This window comes from Lepidochelys olivacea (genome assembly GCF_965140295.1).
Source record: "Lepidochelys olivacea isolate rLepOli2 genome assembly, chromosome: 6".
NCBI classification, from domain to species: Eukaryota; Metazoa; Chordata; order Testudines; family Cheloniidae; genus Lepidochelys; species Lepidochelys olivacea.
In genome coordinates, this window is record NC_140416.1 from 29,287,857 (window position 1) to 29,305,946 (window position 18,090).

General features: G+C 42.5%; 1 protein-coding gene across 1 annotated transcript in view; it reads right to left on the reverse strand.

Annotated features, from left to right (window-relative positions):
- RIC3 (RIC3 acetylcholine receptor chaperone) overlaps window positions 1-12,169 on the reverse strand; it is a 93,108-nt gene extending 80,939 nt beyond the window's left edge. The window contains exon 1 of the transcript XR_014712184.1: window positions 12,045-12,169. The gene's annotated coding sequence lies outside the window, so the exon portion shown is untranslated. The remainder of the gene's footprint in view (window positions 1-12,044) is intronic.
- Window positions 12,170-18,090: the final 5,921 nt, after the last annotated feature.

Consider the following 18,090-nt stretch of genomic DNA (forward strand, 5'->3'; position numbering starts at 1 on the left):
AACAAACAGCCCTAAACAATACAGCAGAAACCATATATCAATTACGCTAAATGCTCAAGCATTTTTACTTCACAGCCTGCAACATACAAATGTAGGATTCTTACCCACTGCAATGGGATGATAATGGCACTGCATTGTTCTAAGACATCTGGCAGCTAGATAAGGACTGCCTGCACTTAGATGATAATGAAAGTGGGCAGACTTAACACTGTGATTTGAAAATTTCTTGGGTTTCCGAAAAAGGTTCTATTAAGCCCACTGACCCCAATTGAATATTAATTAGCTAATTAACAGATTTATTGTTCCACGCAATTTCTGGAGAGGCAATTTTTTTTTCAAGTGCCATTATTTTTTTAAATTATTTTTTGCATTGTGTATAATTGAATCTTTGCAGCTGCCAGCATCTTCTGCATGATTTGGCCAAAAAAGGAAAGAAAAGCACTTATATATATATTTTTAAACAAATGTTTCCAATCCCTTCAGTTAATGTTTGGGGGTAGAGGGGAAGGAGGGGGAAGGAGATGGCTGATTTATGATGCACTCTACAGATTTATTTATTTTTAAAAAGCTTAACTTAAAAATGTCTACAATCTTTTTCTTTTCCTATGATGAGTCACTGGTCTATTTTTTAGCCTGGGGTTACTACTGAGTGCATTCATTATTCCCAGGAAAGTAACAGAAATCTGTTTCCCTTCTTTCTTTATACATCCCTTTTAATATTTTATATACAATTCTCCCCTTCTTCTGACCTACCATTTGTTCACTTTTCTTTTTCCAACACTTCCTGCATCCTTACTGAAAGCTGCCCACTATGTGGGCAAGTTGGCCTTTGTCTATTCAGCAAAGGGATGTCCTTGCATGGGGTGACTTTCTTTTTCCTCAGTCACGTTCAGCCCCATTCCACTCTTAAAATTTGAAGCGACCTAGCTACATCTCTCAAGGGTGTGAAAAATTCACTCCCCTCATTGCTGTAGTTAAGCTGACCTAACCCTCAATGTAGATGTGGCTAGGTAGGCAGAAGAATTCTTCCATTGACCTTGTTACCACTACTAGGAGATGTGGATTACCTACATCAGTGGAAAAACCCCTTCCATTCATGCCGAAAGTATCTGCACGATGGTGCTATAGCAACACGGCTGCAGCGCCAGAGCGGCACCACTGTAGCACCTATAGTGTCTCCATGCCCTCAGTCTCCATTGGTTCAGAAAGCCCCAATATTTCTCTAAACCCTTAGATACTGGTAAGGAGAGTTAAGCTCCCATGCCACCTTCTGGGCCATTTCTGATTATTTTAATTAATTTTCTCTTGCAGAGACTTGAGAGCATCACTTTTAACTCAACAACCAGTTGTAGAGGATCATCCATGGGGTGTGAGTAGTGTGCAAAAAGGCATGCATGAAATAAGCATTATTGCAAACCTTTCCATTACCTTTCACTGAATTAAAATTTATTTCTAAATAGCCAGTTTGTGTGACTTAAATAAACCATCTTTACCAAAATCACCAATCAAGATTTACTAAAGAGGGTATAAAGTTCAGTGGATCATTATAAGGAAGAGTGATATTACCTCATTGAAGCATATGAAAGAAAGTTAGACATGACTTTGTAGTGAGGAATAGAAAAATATAAGGCTCAATTGCCAAACCTGTGTGATTAGACAGAGCATCCAAGTTCCCTTAAAACTAATATACCTAAGTGCTGATCTGGCCACCAAAATGTGGAATTTGCATGCTCTGTATAGGTGCTGCTGGTTGACAATTGCGTCCTGCATATCCCAGGAAGGGATTGTTTGGGCGGTCCAGGGGCGGTGATGGTGCATTTTTTGACGTTAAACCACCAAGGTAAGTTTAGAAATGTGCAACACAGACATACACATAGATACACCTCTAAATTGTTTTAAAGCCTCATTTGTTACTTTTTAAATATTAAAAAAAAACCCTTTCTTCCACTGGCTCAAGCAGAAAGGATGGATTCCAGTGTTGCACATCTCTCATGATTATATGGAATCTCATGAGATTTGAGTATTTTCCTAAAGCCCCAGCTCCTAGAGTTATATCCAGGGGTGTGGAAAAAAGCTTAAACACAATCAAGTGTAACCTAAAGGCTCAAAAGCCAGATGGCAAATACAAAGCCCAAAATGTATTATTATTTTAAGTAGGGCTGTCAAGCAATTAAAAAAATTAATCGCGATTAATCACGCTGTTAAACAATAATAGAATACTATTTATATAAATATTTTTGGATGTTTTCCACATTTTAAAATATATTAATTTCAGTTACAACACAGAATACAAAGTGTACCGTGCTCACTTTATATTTATTTTTGTTATGAATATTTGCACTGTAAAAATAAAAAAGTATTTTTCAATTCACTTAATACAAGTACTGTAGTGCAACCTCTTTATCATGAAAGTTGAACTTACAAATGTAGAATTATGTACAAAAAGTAACTGCATTCAAAAATATAACAACATAAAACTTTAGAGCCTACAAATCCACTCAGTCCTACTTCTTGTTCAGCTGATTGCTCAGACAAACAAGGTTGGTTACAATTGCAAGAGATAATGCTGCCCACTTCTTGTTTACAGTATCACCTGAAAGTGGCAACAGGAGTTCGCATGGCACTGTTGTAGCCCGTGTTGCAAGATATTTACGTGCCAGATGCACTAAAGATTCATATGTCCCTTCATGCTTCAACCACCATTCCAGAGGACATGCATCCATACTGATGATGGGTTCTATTCGATAATGATCCAAAACAGTGCAGACCGATGCATGTTCATTTTCATCATCTGAGTCAGATGCCATCAGCAGAAGGTTGATTTTCTTTTTTGGTGGTTTGGGTTCTGTAGTTTCTGCATTGGAGTGTTGCTCATTTAAGACTTCTGAAAGCATGCTCCACACCTCATCCCTCTCAGATTTTGGAAGGCACTTCAGATTCTTAAACCTTGGGTCGAGTGCTGTAGCTATCTTTAGAAATCTCACATTGGTACCTTCTTTGCATTTTGTCAAATCTGCAGTGAAAATGTTCTTAAAATGAACAACATGCTGGGTCATCATCCGAGACTGCTATAACATGAAATATATGGCAGAATGTGGGTAAAATACAGAGCAGGAGACATACAAGTCTCCCTCAAGGAGTTCAGTCACAAATTTAATTAACACATTTTTTATCATGAACACACTTTGGCAATTAGGAGCACATTAAACACCAGACGCATTATTCAGCAGTATATGCAGTACCAGAACCTGACAAAGCGAAACCGGACGAGTAGGCGACGTCAGCACGGTGACAAGAGTGATGAAGACATGGATACAGACTTCTCTCAAAGCACGGGCCCTGGCAATGTGGGCATCATGGTGCTAATGGGGCAGGTTCGTGCAGTGGAATACCGATTGTGGGCTTGGGAAACAAGCACATACTGGTGGGACCGCATAGTGTTGCAGTCTGGGACGATTCCCAGTGGCGGCAAAACTTTTGCATGCATAAGGGCACATTCATTGAACTTTGTGACTTGCTTTCCCCTGCCCTGAGTTGCAATAATACCAAGATGAGAGCAGCCCTCACAGCTGAGAAGCGAGTGGCAATAGCCCTGTGGAAACTTGCAACGCCAGACAGCTACCGGTCAGTCGGGAATCAATTTGGAGTGGGCAAATCTACTGTGGGGGCTGCTGTGATGCAAGTAGCCCACGCAATCAAAGGTCTGCTGATATCAAGGGTAGTGACCCTGGGAAATGTGCAGGTCATAGTGGATGGCTTTGCTGCAGTGGGATTTCCTAACTGTGGTGGGGCCATAGACGGAACCCATATCCCTATCTTGGCACCGGAGCACCAAGATGGCAAGTACATAAACCGCAAGGGGTACTTTTCAATAGTGCTGCAAGCACTGGTGGATCACAAGGGACTTTTCACCAACACCAACGTGGGATGGCCGGGAAAGGTACATGACGCTCGCATCTCCAGGAACTCTGGTCTGTTTCAAAAGCTGCAGGAAGGGACTTTCTTCCCAGATCAGAAAATAACCGTTGGGGATGTTGAAATGCCTATATGTATCCTTGGGGACCCAGCCTTCCTCTTAATGCCATGGCTCATGAAGCCGTACACAGGCAGCCTGGACAGTAGTCAGGAGCTGTTCAACTACAGGCTGAGCAAGTGCAGAATGGTGGTAGAATGTGCATTTGGACGTTTAAAAGTGCACTGGCGCAGTTTACTGACTCGGTTAGACCTCAGCGAAACCAATATTTCCACTGTTATTACTGCTTGCTGTGCACTCCACAATATCTGTGAGAGTAAGGGGGAGACGTTTATGGCAGGGTGGGAGGTTGAGGCAAATCGTCTGGTGGCCGATTTTGAGCAGCCAGACCCCAGGGCAGTTAGAAGAGCACAGGAGGGCACTGTGCGCATCAGAGAAGCTTTGAAAACCAGTTTCATGACTGGACAGGCTACGGTGTGAAAGTTCTGTTTGTTTCTCCTCGATGAAACCCCCCGCCCTTTGGTTCACTCTACTTCCCTGTAAGCTAACCACCCTCCCCTTCTCCCTTTGATCACCGCTTGCAGAGGCAATAAAGTCATTGTTGCTTCACATTCATGCATTCTCTATTCATTCATCACACAAATAGGGGGATAACTATCAAGGTAGCCCAGGAGGGGTGGTGGAGGAGAGAAGCACAGGGAGGGGTGGTGGAGGAGGGAAGGACAAGGCCACATAGCACTTTAAAAGTTTAAAACTTTAAAACTTATTGAATGCCAGCCTTCTGTAAGGCCACATAGCACTTTAAAAGTTTAAAACTTTAAAATTTATTGAATGCCAGCCTTCTGTTGCTTGGGCAATCCTCTGGAGTGGAGTGGCCGGAGGCCCCCCCACTGAGTTCTTGGGCATCTGGGTGAGGAAGCTATGGAACTGGGGGAGGAGGGCGGTTGGTTACACAGAGGCTGTAGCGGCGGTCTGTGCTCCAGCTGCCTTTCCTGCAGCTCAACCATACGCTGGATCATATTAGTTTGATCCTCCAGCAGCCTCAGCATTGAGTCCTGCCTCCTCTCATCATGCTGCCACCCCCTTTCAGCTTCAGCCCTCTCTTCAGCCCACCACTTACTCTCTTCAGCCCACCACCTCTCCTCCCGGTCATTTTGTGCTTTCCTGCACTCTGACATTGTCTGCCTCCACACATTCGTCTGTGCTCTGTCAGCCACAGGCAAACAGCCCAGCAGGAACGGGCACCTCTGAATGTTCCCTTAAGAAAAGTACCCTATTTCAACCAGGTGACCATGAATGATATCACTCTCCTGAGGATAACACAGAGAGATAAAGAACGGATGTTGTTTGAATGCCAGCAAACATACACTGCAATGCTTTGTTCTACAATGATTCCCGAGTACGTGCTACTGGCCTGGCGTGGTAAAGTGTCCTACTATGGTGGGTGGAATAAGGCTGCCCTCCCCAGAAACCTTTTGCAAAGGCTTTGGGAGTACATCCAGGAGAGCCGTGAATGCCAGGGCAAATTAATCATTAAACATACTTGCTTTTAAACCATGTACAGTATTTTAAATGGTACACTCACCAGAGGTCCCTTCTCCACCTGGCAGGTCTGGGAGGCAGCCTTGGGTGGGTTTGGGGGGTACTGTCTCCAGGTCCAGAGTGAGAAACAGTTCCTGGCTGTCGGGGAAACCGGTTTCTCCGCTTGCTTGCTGTGAGCTATCTACAACCTCATCATCATCTTCCTAGTCCCCAAAACCTGCTTCCGTGTTGACTCCATCTCCATTGAAGGAGTCAAACAACACAGCTGGGGTAGTGGTGGCTGAACCCCCTAAAATGGCATGCAGCTCATCATAGAAGCGGCATGTTTTGGGCTCTGACCCGGAGTGGCCGTTCACCTCTCTGGTTTTCTGGTATGCTTGCCTCAGCTCAAGTTTCACACAGCACTGCTTCGGGTCCCTGTTATGGCCTCTGTCCTTCATGCCCTAGGAGATTTTGACAAATGTTTTGGCATTTCGAAAACTGGAACGGAGTTCTGATAGCACGGATTCCTCTCCCCATACAGCGATCAGATCCCATACCGCCCGTTCAGTCCATGCTGGAGCTCTTTTGCGATTCTGGGACTCCATCATGGTCACCTCTGCTGATGAGCTCTGCATGGTCACCTGCAGCTTGCCACACTGGCCAAACAGGAAATTGAAATTCAAAAGTTCGCGGGCCTTTTCCTGTCTACCTGGCCAGTGCATCTGAGTTGAGAGTGCTGTCCAGAGCGGTCACAATCGAGCACTCTGGGATATCTCACGGAGGCCAATACAGTCTAATTGTGTCCACAGTACCCCAAATTCGACTCAGCAAGGCCGATTTCAGCTCTAATTCCCTTGCCGGGGGTGGAGTAAGGAAATCGATTTTAAGAGCCCTTTAAGTAAAAAAAAAAAAGGGCTTCGTCGTGTGGATGGGTGCAGGGTTAAATTGATTTAACGCTGCTAAATTCAACCTCAACTCCTAGTGCAGACCAGGGCTTAGTGATTGGCTGAACAAGAAATAGGACTGAATGGATTTGTAGGTGCTAAAGTTTTACATTGTTTTGTTTATCAGTGGAGTTATGTAACAAAAAAAAATCTACATTTGTAAGTAGCACTTTCACGATAAAGAGATTGTACTACAGTACTTGTATGAGATTAATTGAAAAATACTATTTATTTTGTCATTTTTGCAGTCCAAATATTTGTAATAAAAATAATATAAAGTGAGCACTGTACACTTTGTATTCTGTGTTGTAATGGAAAGCAAAATATTTGAAAAATGTAGAAAAACATCCAAAATATTTAATAAATTTCAATTGGTATTTTATTGTTTAACAGTGTGATTCAAACTGCGATTAATTTTTTTAATCGCAATTTATGTTTTTGAGTTAATGGTGTGAGTTAACTGTGATTAATCGACAGCTCTAATTTTAATCCAGTCTCATGATTTATTTGAGGCCTGACTATTTTTTGAATGCTTAGGGATGGCAATACTAAGATTCTCACTGAATTTCTTCAGATAACATTATTATTGTTGTGTTATTGTAGTCCCTACAGAATCAGCCAGGGATTAGGCCTCTTGGTGGTAGACATTATGGCTGGGGATTTCAAAACAGCCCTAAGGTAGTTAGGGGCACAACTCCCACAGGTGGATAAACAGGCTAATGGAGTGGGGGACCAGGAACACTTAAGCTAGGTGTGTTGCATAGCTGAGTGTCCATGGTCCTCAGTAGTTACTGGTGGCTGCCAGCCTAACCAGTGCTTACAAGGGTTCTTTGATTATTTGTTTAGTGGGTGGTTCTTGGGTTTTTTATTTGATTTGATGAGATTAAATTGCAGTGTTGTGGAGCAAGTACGCCCCGTCCCCCCTTGGGGCAGGGCAAGGGCGTCATGGCCCCACGGTTAAGTCCACCAGTCTGGCCTTAGCCCTCAGAGCAGTACGGCCCAAAGGCCAGAGTCAATATGGTCACCCTTGTCGTCAGGGCTGTATGGCCTAATAACCAGAGTCTAGGCACCCATGATGTCAGAGCGGTATGGCTCAATGGCCAGAGTCAATATGGTCACCCTTGCAGTCAGGTCAGTACAGTCTGATGGCTGAAGTCAATGGAATCGCTCTCTCACTTGGGCTGTATGGCCTAGTGGCCACAGTCAGTATGGCTGACCACCTCAACATGGTTGTGTGGCCAGGGAGCCAGAGTCAATACAATTGCCCTCTTACTAGGGCTGTGTGGCCTAATGGTCAGAGTAGGGGAAGTGGGCTGCTCCCTGGGCAGGGAGGGTGGCAGCTGGTATAGGGGGACCCAGGCCCTCGCTCTCCACTGGGTCCCAGCCCAGGGCCCTGGTGGTGTGGCGCTGGTGGTGTGTGATGGCACCTGAAAACTTGGGGAATGACTTATTTATATCTCAGGGCATATATTCTGTACCCACTTGACTCAGACAGATAACACTTCCTGGCTTAAATTACAGTTTGTTTATCCTCTTTCTTGTTCTATGTCCCTGTGAATTAACACTAGATTAAGGCTACTTTCAGGCTCTCATATGGGGCAACCAGGATGTTCTGGTGAAAATGTCATCACCTCACTGAATCAGGTAAAAGAATAAATTGGAGCTGATAACATAGCACAAGATACCCACATGTTGTTTGACTATTTTTCTTATTTCTGGAAAGGAGCATGGAGGCGAGGTTAGAGGTGCTCAAATATTATGCTGGTAAGTATTAATTTATAGCTGATAGACAACTAGACAGATGATGGAGAAGAGCGGGGGACTTGATTCTACTCATTTGTGTGCTCTGCCTTGCCTTTGCTCTGTGGCTTTGCACAAATCACTCAGGCCACAGTATTCTAAGCACTGACTGATTTTGGGTGCCCTCACTTTTGGGTGCTCAACTCAGACCCTTGAAAAATGGATGCACCTAAATCAGGAGCCACTTTTGAAAACTACAGTCTTAAATAAATGGAGACTGAGAGAGGTTATTTCTAAAACTGCTATAAGACAAACCTACCCCACAAAGGTGGTGGAAAGATTGATGATCACATCTGTTAAGCCAGAGCCAGATGTCAAAGAGCTCTAGTCTGCACCAACAGGTGTCCTCAGAAGCTCTCTAGCTAACTCAGCTGGAATTCCTCCAGGAATGGGAGAGCCCAGGCCAGAGTGCAGAATATGCTCCCCCTGCACATGGCTTATGCCCACTGTTTGCTGTGAGAGGAAGGCTGCACCTTTCCTGGCCCAAATGGGGAGGCTAGTAATCTCAGCAGTACTATTGTACTCAGAGTAGGGTATGAATTAGATTGTGCCTGGCCCCTCTGCTGGAGCAGGAGATTGCTCATGCAATTCCCCTTATCATTTACATACCTGAGTAGGCCTGGGAATAAACCAGCCTTAACCTGTGGACCTCATTTGGAAAATATCAAAGATCTCAATGCTTTCTTATGATATTATTATTAATTCTTATTATAATTTTTTGTATTGTGATAGCTCCCATAGGCACCAATCAGGTTCAGGGTCCCACTTGGCTAGACAATTTACAAAGACATACAGGTAGTATGTCATGTATGTATGTATGTCATGTACATGTACATACATGTATGTACATACATGTACTCCTTACAGTCTAAGGCCGCCGTTCTGTGGACTTACACACATGCTTAACTTCATGCTCTGTGAGTAGTCTCACTGAAGTCAATTAGGCTACTCACAATGCGTAAAGTTGCATATATGTATAAATCTATAATATCGGTGCCTAAAAATTTGTGTCTTGTAGAATTTATCATAAAGGTTCAGCCCCGAAGTATCTGAAACTGTTATGCCACATTTCCAGAAGTATATTTATCCATTTCTAAAGTACACAGCCTTGAAAAATACAGCACAGGGTAATAGCCACTAGAGACAGGCCCAAACCATCCTCATTTAAATTTGGATCCAAATGTCAGTCTTCCCCATCCTTGAACTTTGGAAGTGTTTGGATCTGGGTCTTTAGTTTTGTCCACTACAGAGGAAAAAACAGCTGCAAAATTCAGATCTAGATTTAGATACTAGTAATCCTCACAATGCTTTGGGTTGTCTGGCTTTGGACTTTTGGTTTAGGCCCATCTCTAATAATAACCTAGGCCTTGATCCTGCAAAGAGAACTGCACAGACAGACCCCTATGCCCTCATCAAACCCCACTGAAGTCAGGCACAAAGTGATATCTACATGGTTCTCCTGGCAGGCCCAAGCGATGCAAGCCAGCTCAGTAGGGCATTCATATTATGAAGGCTCTAGCTGGTTTCTGATTTTGATGTTTTCTTTCATGGCTATGGTCTGGGAAACCCAGATATGTCTGATAGCCAATTAGTTTATTTAAAATACTAGGTGAAAAATTACAGGGAAATTGAACTAATAAGAAAATAAAAAATACTAAGAAATATGATTTCTGTTTTTGAAAATATAAAGAATAGGAAGAGGGGAAAAAACAAGTACGTGACTGGGATTATTGAGATATGCAAGACTGTGTCAGTAAAGATCCCGTGCTAGACTTATCAAAGGGTTGGTGGATAGTATTTCATATTGACTTTGACCTTCTACTCTAATGTAATTACTAGGATCATTTTATAAAGAAACAATTTGAATAACTTTTTTTTTTTCAGGAAAAAAAAAGCAAGCCTTTTCCATTGCTGGAAACTGGAAAACAAAATGTTTGATTGAGGTCATCTTGACATCCATTAGTGTGATAAATGAAGTGGAATTCAAGGCTGTTCCATTATCAAGGTTCATTTTTGTTGTTCAGAGCTGGGGTTTTCTCTCTCTCTTTCTCTCTCTCTTTTTTTTTTTTTTAACAACATGGCCTCAGACTCAAGGCTGATTACAATAATTACATTTTCTACCCACAATAGTACAAATGATTCAAAGAGTTATTCAGAATGTTTCAATGTCAGCACTTAGATAAATGCTCATTCTTTCATAGGGATTTCATTTTTTTTATGCAGAAGGTTAGTTAGTAGCTGCAATAACGGTATAGCTGTCAGAAAGCAGTGAATTTACGTGCCCAGTAACTACAGTCACAATTGTTTGGAACTCTGCGTGGCAACAAAACCGAATGGGATACTAGATAATTTATAACTATTCCCCAGTACAAGGAGAACAATTATACTGTGTGCAGTATAAAATGGTCATTATTTAGCTCAATTTTAAAAAATTATTTGAACAAAATGCCTCTCCTTTCCAGGGCTATTTTCGTCGTAGTTCTAATTAGATACCCTAGGAATACAGGATGTGTAAATTTTGGCCAGCAAATATATTTATGGAATTTTAATTTGCTTCTTGTATGTATATTTTCTGCTCTGCCATAAACCTTGTAAGCTTCGTCTCGAAGGTTTTTAATCTTGAAGGCAAAAAAATAGGAAAGCGATAGTTGTACACAAGGTAGCTGCCATTTTTTCTGGGGAGCAGCAAGACTCTCACTGTATTCCACTCCTCTGATACCATGAAATTATTGCTGTGTGGGTTATGAGAGCAAGTTTTGCTTGTACAGAATTGACAAATTGAATCCTCCCATGGATAGTTTTTCTTAAAAAAAAAAGTAGAACCGCAATCAATTGTTTGGGCAGGCTTGGGTCAACAGGTCCTGCGAAGCTCTAGACAAAAGGCCCAGTCCAATTCACACTGAGGTCTCTGGGAGTCTTGACTTTAATGGGATATGGATCAGGCCCTAAAACAGAGAGATAGGCACCAGAAAAGCCTCCAGACCTGCTGTATAACCTTTATGCACTTTTGGGAATTTTTTGATTCAGAAAGGATCGAAGTGCCGAGTCCAACTCCCATCGAAGACAATGGAAATGCTCTATTGACTGATCAAGCCTCAAGAGAGGAAAAAACAGAAGACATCCAGAACAGCTTTTACAGTGCTTAAAAATGTTCACAATTAGGAATCTCACAATGCTCAAAAAATAAAAGAAAGTAAGTGTGTACACTCAGGCAGAACGGTCAAGAATGAGCAAAATTAACTCCTCTATAATCCATGCTCTGCTTCCTGAGGTGAGGGGGGAGAGGGAACAGTGGAGGACTAGGGAGGAGAGAGTCTGTAAATCTGAACGAACAGGATCACTTAGCAGATACCTAGTGCTTTTAGGTCCCAAGCCCATTAAAGTCAGTGGGAGTCTTTTGAATAATCTTGGGCCAAAAATCTTCTCGCTTTTCAACTACCAACTCGTTTATCTTTGCAACACATCCTGAACTCTAATGCCAGACCCAAGTAAACACCGGACTCTGGAAAAATGTGGCTCAAATCCATCTCTACTTCCAATACCCCTATGAGCAAATATTCTTATCCCTACTTTACTGACAGGGAAACAGTAAGAAAAGTTAAGTGACTTGCCCAAAGCCACTAAGGGATTAAGTATCAGAACCAGGATTAGACCACTGAAATGCCTGGTGCTCAGACCGCTACACCTTTTTCTAAATTTTAAGTGCCTTAAGAAAATCGTTAAAGCAATTTTTACTCGTGTGGTTCACATTATCAGAGAGAGGAAGAACATTATCAGTGCAGATGCAAATCTGAAATACTCACCTATCACCGGACAATTCCTTCTTCCTCTGCTGAAAGATCACATGTATGGTGTCAAAAGGCCCAAGAGTGAACTTCTGCTCCCAGAGCTCTTTCTATCTTGATTTCACTGTGTTTTGCCTGAGTAAGCAAAATTTGGCCTGCCAGCAGCCTTTATAACAAAGAGTATAACTGGGGTGGGGTTTACCGTGTCCAAGTGAGCCTTGCCAGCCTCCTTTCCCACTCCCAACATACAGTCTCAGTGTCTCTATGACCCAAACTCCCCTTATGCCTTCTGACTGACACACTGTTTTTGACTCCAACTGCTATAGTAACCAGAGTTAGGGGAAACTTGGTAGCTTTGGTTCAGAGTGCAAAACGGTTCTTTGGTTCCAGTTCCTGAAGGATTCACAACTCCCTCTCACTCTCTTAAACACAAACCATTTCAGGCTTGAATGAAGCCCAGAAGCATCAAGTTTCATCTGGTTTTGCATGAAAGTGACGTGAAAATTGAAGTTCAATGAAAAACAACATTAACCGCCTCCAGTTTGCTTGTAACTGGGTGCAGGTTTGTAACAAGCCTGAAACTAGACAAGTGGGTTTTTTCCTGTTTTGTTTTTTATGACACCTTAAAATTTCACATATCTTAATCTAATCTGCCTAGGAATTTGCACTGCACTCATCAACATTACATTAGTCCTTCTCTTGAAAAGGAGGAAGTTAAGTAGAATGCAGGACTCAAATGATTTAGCAGAATAATAATTGTGACCTGTAAAACTAAAAGAAGGCATTATAGCAGTATTCAGAGTAGCAGCCATGTTAGTCTGTAGTTGCAAAAAGAAAAGGAGTACTTGTGGCACCTTAGAGACTAACCAATTTATTTGAGCATAAACTTTCGTGAGCTACAGCTCATGTCATCAGAATGCATCCGATGAAGTGAGCTGTAGCTCACGAAAGCTTATGCTCAAATAAATTGGTTAGTCTTTAAGGTGCCACTAGTCCTCCCTTTCGTTATAGCAGTAGTTATCCTACAGAGAGATCACAGCCAGAATAGGAGAGTGAGGAAGAAGCAGCCACACTGGAAAAGGAGCATGCTACTTTTCTCCTAAAATGGAGGGTGTGGGAATAAAGCTAAATAACTAAAACGCCCCGAGAGCATGTAAAGGAGAAGTTTGCTCCATGTGCTGTTTCAGATGAAGAACAGCAGCGCTTGGTGCTGGGAAAAGCTCAAAAAATTCAGCATCTGATATCTGGTGCCCAGGCACGACCGGGATAGGCCCACTAGAAAGGCGAAGCGATATTAGGCAGAACTTTGCTGCACTGCAGGGATCAAGCTTTGCTGCTGAGCCAATCAGACCAAGTTCTTGCACGTGGTAATCGTTACATTTGTGCCCACCTCGTTAAAGTAAAACCAGCCCCGTCTCCCAAGCCTCTGTGGTGCAAAAGGTCAGAGTGACTCAGGGGCAGAACGTGAGAGTGGCAGTTGCAGTGCTGTCCTGCTAATATTTTAGCCCTGGCCCCCCCCAGAATTTCTCGCCGGACTTTTGCCCATGAAACCCCTCGGGTGTACACACGACAAGACTTGGGAGGAGAGACTGCAGGGAATCAGTTCATTAATTTTTCCATTTCACCCAGCCGTAATGGGGGAGGGAGGCAGAACCACTGGGCTAACAAACTTAATACTACTAAGGGGACGCCACTGGAAATGTTTATACTTTGTCCCTGAGAACTGTTTATGCTGTGGTGAAGTATTTAATGTATCCGTTTGAAAAAGCGTGGCTTTCTTTTTCTGGGAACTTTTGGTAAAGACCTTTCACTTTTTGCAGTCTGGTCCATTCTAAAGGCAAGGACAAGTCAGCTTTGGCAGGAATAGTTCGGCGGCATCCAAAGCACTGATGTGCCTGCTGGAAGGAGCTCTTGGCTAAAAGGATGTGGGGAGATTGCCTTGCCTCTGACGGAACTCGTACCTCTCTGGATTCTAAGTCACCCCAGCCAGAGCTGACTTATCCCTGGGGCTCAGAAAATCCAGATGGGCACTGCCAATATTTTGCCGTTGGAATGGACCGGACTGTACCAACCAGCAGTTTTTCTACAAGCTTTCCTGAAGCAAACTCCCTTTTAGATCGCTGCCCCCCCATGCCTGGTCAGCATCTTCAGCTGCATACTGAGGTATTCTCGCAATATAGCAGTAAGGCTTTTAGGAACAAACTATTCACATTTACAGCATATGCATTTCACAGACATTTTCTTGCCAAGTGATGTTGCCTCCCTCCTTGATTATTTTTATGACAAATCATGTATTTTACCTGGGAAACAAATACATACCTTATTTCACTTGCTCACCTCTTCTCACCTTTTTGACTGTGAGCTTTCCCACAGGGACAGATTTTGTGGAATCCCCTTGGCGGCAACACCGCCATGATCCAGAGAGGTTTGATGCAGCTTATGTACTAATTTGAGTCCAGGGGCAATTCAAAATTATGCAAAACAGCATCATAGATTCATAGATTTTCAGGCCAGAGGCCATTGTGATCTTCACAGCCATCTGCATAACACAGGCCATAGAATTTCACCCAGTAATTTTTGCATCAAGCCCTTCTCTCCTACTGAACAAACAGTGTCACCATCTTTTGGCTCCTGGTCTTAGCCAGTTGCTAGAGGACAAGTGTCCCCATCACAAGAGCCTTTGGCATTGAGAGCCTCAGTAGGCACTCCGACTCTTGTTGTCCAACTATAGCAAGGGCTTACTGGGCATCGAGACTGAACTACCCTCTAGAGATGGCCCCTGTAGACAGGATCAGGGATTGGGGAATCATGCTGTTGCTGCCCATGTTCTGCGGAAAAATGGTAGCCCTGGAGACTGAAGAACTTCTAATCTGCTGCCTGCTACCAGCATCAAATTTCACAAAATGCAACTTAAAAATGAGTTCAGGACAAAGATTATGTCTCCATATATGCCTCCACTGTGCTGAGCACAGCTTGGGGGCTACTGTCATATAAATTATAATAAAAACAAATTGCTGATCCAGCTGCAGAATCTGATAGATGGCAGGTGGTTGGGGAAGGGAACCAAATAGGGAGTGTGAACTCCAAGGGACAAAACCTGTCCCTTCCTCCAAAAGGCAAGGAGGGCTTTCTAGCTGCAGAATCTGAGCATTTCTGCTATGCAAAATGCAAAAAGGTTTTGCAGAGGGATGTGCTTCCTGTGAGTCATGGGATTCAGTTCCTCAGGGGCTCCCTGTGTTGGTACATCTAGGGGAGGCTGGAGGTAGACACGCAGGAGGTGGAAGTGACAGTTCTACTGCTATGCAGATCCTCTGCTTTTTCTTCCCCTGGGGGAGGAGGAAGGTGAAGGCACTAGGGCCAGTTAAGCTAGGCCAGCATTTAGGCTTGTTCTAAGCCCCTTCAATGTCTAGCACAGTTACTAGGGCTGGATGTTGGGAAGCAAATTCTTACCCAATGTTGTTAGCTAGATGTAAGTCTGCATATTCCAAGAGATCCACATGAATGAAATAAACACAATTGTTTTTCCTTTTCTAAACCAAGTCACACTGCATTTATTTCAGTGTGATGTATAAAAAATCCTCAGGTGTGGAGCTAAAAGATATTGGCACTATATTTCAAGTGTTGCCCACTGTGTAAAATGATATGCCCCTTAATACCAGCTTGCATAAGATCTATATATGCCAGTTTACTTATATTGTGAAACTCAAGGGGAACTCTATATATACATGCCCCAATTTGCTGATAACTCATAATCTTTAAAGGAAACATTAAATGCCTTGCTCAGATAATCTGCCCTTGGCTTTGATTTAAGATGACTGTTGTTCTGCTAGGATATTCAGAGTATCCAGAGTACAAGGTGATGGAGTGGTACAGAATACACAATTCTCTCCAGATAACGTTCTAATTAAAAATTATGTTCTGCATATATTTCCTTAGTTACTTTGTTTAAGGAAACTTAAAACCAAGATCAGCCTGTTTTCCTATACAACTATCCAGGTGACAATGAACATAAAAAATTAGATAAATCATTGAAAAATTGCGGCCCAGTTACCAAAAGCTGTTTCTGTTGCTGGAAGAAAATGTTAATACATAATAAAAATAAAATAATAAAGGGCTCTGGGAACAAGGGTGAAGGAGCCAGGTTGTGTTCTTGTCCATCCTCTTGGTTGAGGGGAAGGGGCCAAGCAGGGCCCTGTGCACTTGGAGATGAACGCATGCCTGCACAGATGGTGTCGATGGGAGGTCTTTGGCTTCCATGACCATTGGATGCTGTTCTGAGATGAAGGGCTGCTGGGGAGACAAGGGAGCTACCTGACCAAGACGAGAAAGAGCATCTTTGGACACCAATTTGCCAACCTACTGAGGAGAGCTTTAAACTAGGTCCAAAAGGACTGGATGACAAAAGCCCACGGGGAAGCATAAAGAAAGGGCTAGACATTGAGGGGCACATGGAAAATTACAATAGGATCATAGACGTAACAAGAGGGAAATTAGTTGGGGAATCTGTTCAGCATCTTAGATGGTTATATACAAATGCAAAGAGTATGGGGAATAAACAGGAAGAAGTAGAAAATGTAGTACATAATTTAAATTATGACAATTGGCATCAGAAAGACTTGGGATAAATCTCAGGACTGGAATATTGGTTTAGAGGGGTATAGCTTGTTCAGGAAGGACAGGCAGGGAAAAAAGGAAGGTGGTGTCACTTTATACATTAAAAATATTTGTTCTGAGCTCCAGAAGGAGGTGAGAGGCAGACCAGTTCAGAGTCTCTGGGTAAAGATAAAACGGGGGGAAATAGGGTGATGTCATGGTACAGGTCCATCAAATCAGGAAGAGGAGGTGGCTGAGGTATGTTCTAGAACAAATAAAAGAAATATCCAAAACACCAGACCTACTAATAATGGGAGACTTTAACTACTTCAGACGTCTCTTGGAAAAGCAATAAAGCAAAACACAAAAAGTTCAATAAGTTTTTGGAATGTATTGGGGACAACGTTTTGTTTCAGGAAGTGAAGGAAGTAACTAAGGGCACAGCCAATTTAGACTTGATTCTGACCAAAAGTGAGGAATTGGCTGTGAATCTAAAGGTGGAAGGCAATTTGGGTGAAAGTGACACTGAATCATAGATTTAATGATTCTAAGAAAAGGAAGGAGTGAAAGCAGCAGAATAAGGACAATGGACTTCAAAAAAGCAGACTTTAACAAACTCAGAGAACTGGTAGGTAAGGTCCCATGGGATGAAAAATGTAAGGGATAAAGGAGTTCATGAGAGCTGTCAGTTTCTCAAAGGGACAATAATGAAACACACAACTGTCGAATATCTCAGTGAGAAGGAAAGATAGGAAAAATAGTAAGAAGCCACTATGGCTCCATCAGGAACACTTAAATGACCTGAGAATCAAAAAGAAATCCTACACAAAATAGAAATATGGACAAATCGCTAAGGAGGAGTTCAAAAGAATAGCACAAGCATGTAGGCAAAAAAAAAAAAATCAGAAAGGATAAGGCACAAAATGAATTACACCTAGCCAGGGACAGAAAAGTCAATAAGAAGAGGGTTTTTTGAAATACAATGAAAGCAAGAGAAAGACGAAGAAAAGTGTAGGGAAGAAGAGCTAATAACTGATGACAAGAAGGCTCAGCTGTTTAATGCTTCTTTTGCATCACTCTTCACTAAAAAGGTTAATGGTGGCTAGATACTCAACACAATTAATAATAACAAGGACGAAGGAACACAAGCAGAATAGAGAAAGTGCACATTAAAGAATATTTAGATAAGTTAGAGATTTTCAAGTTGGCAGGGCCTGACGATATACAGCCTAGTACTTAAAGAACTAGCTGAAGCAATCTTGGAACTGTTGGCAATTATCTCTGAGAACTCATGGAGAATGGAGGTCCCAGGGGTCCCAGGAGAACGGCAAACAATATCTTTAAAAAGGGGAACAAAGACGACCCAGGGAATTATAGCTCAGTCAGCCTAAATTCAATACCTGGAAAGATATTGGAACAAATTAAAGAACAATCAACTTGTAAGTACCTAAGGGATAATGGATTTATAAAG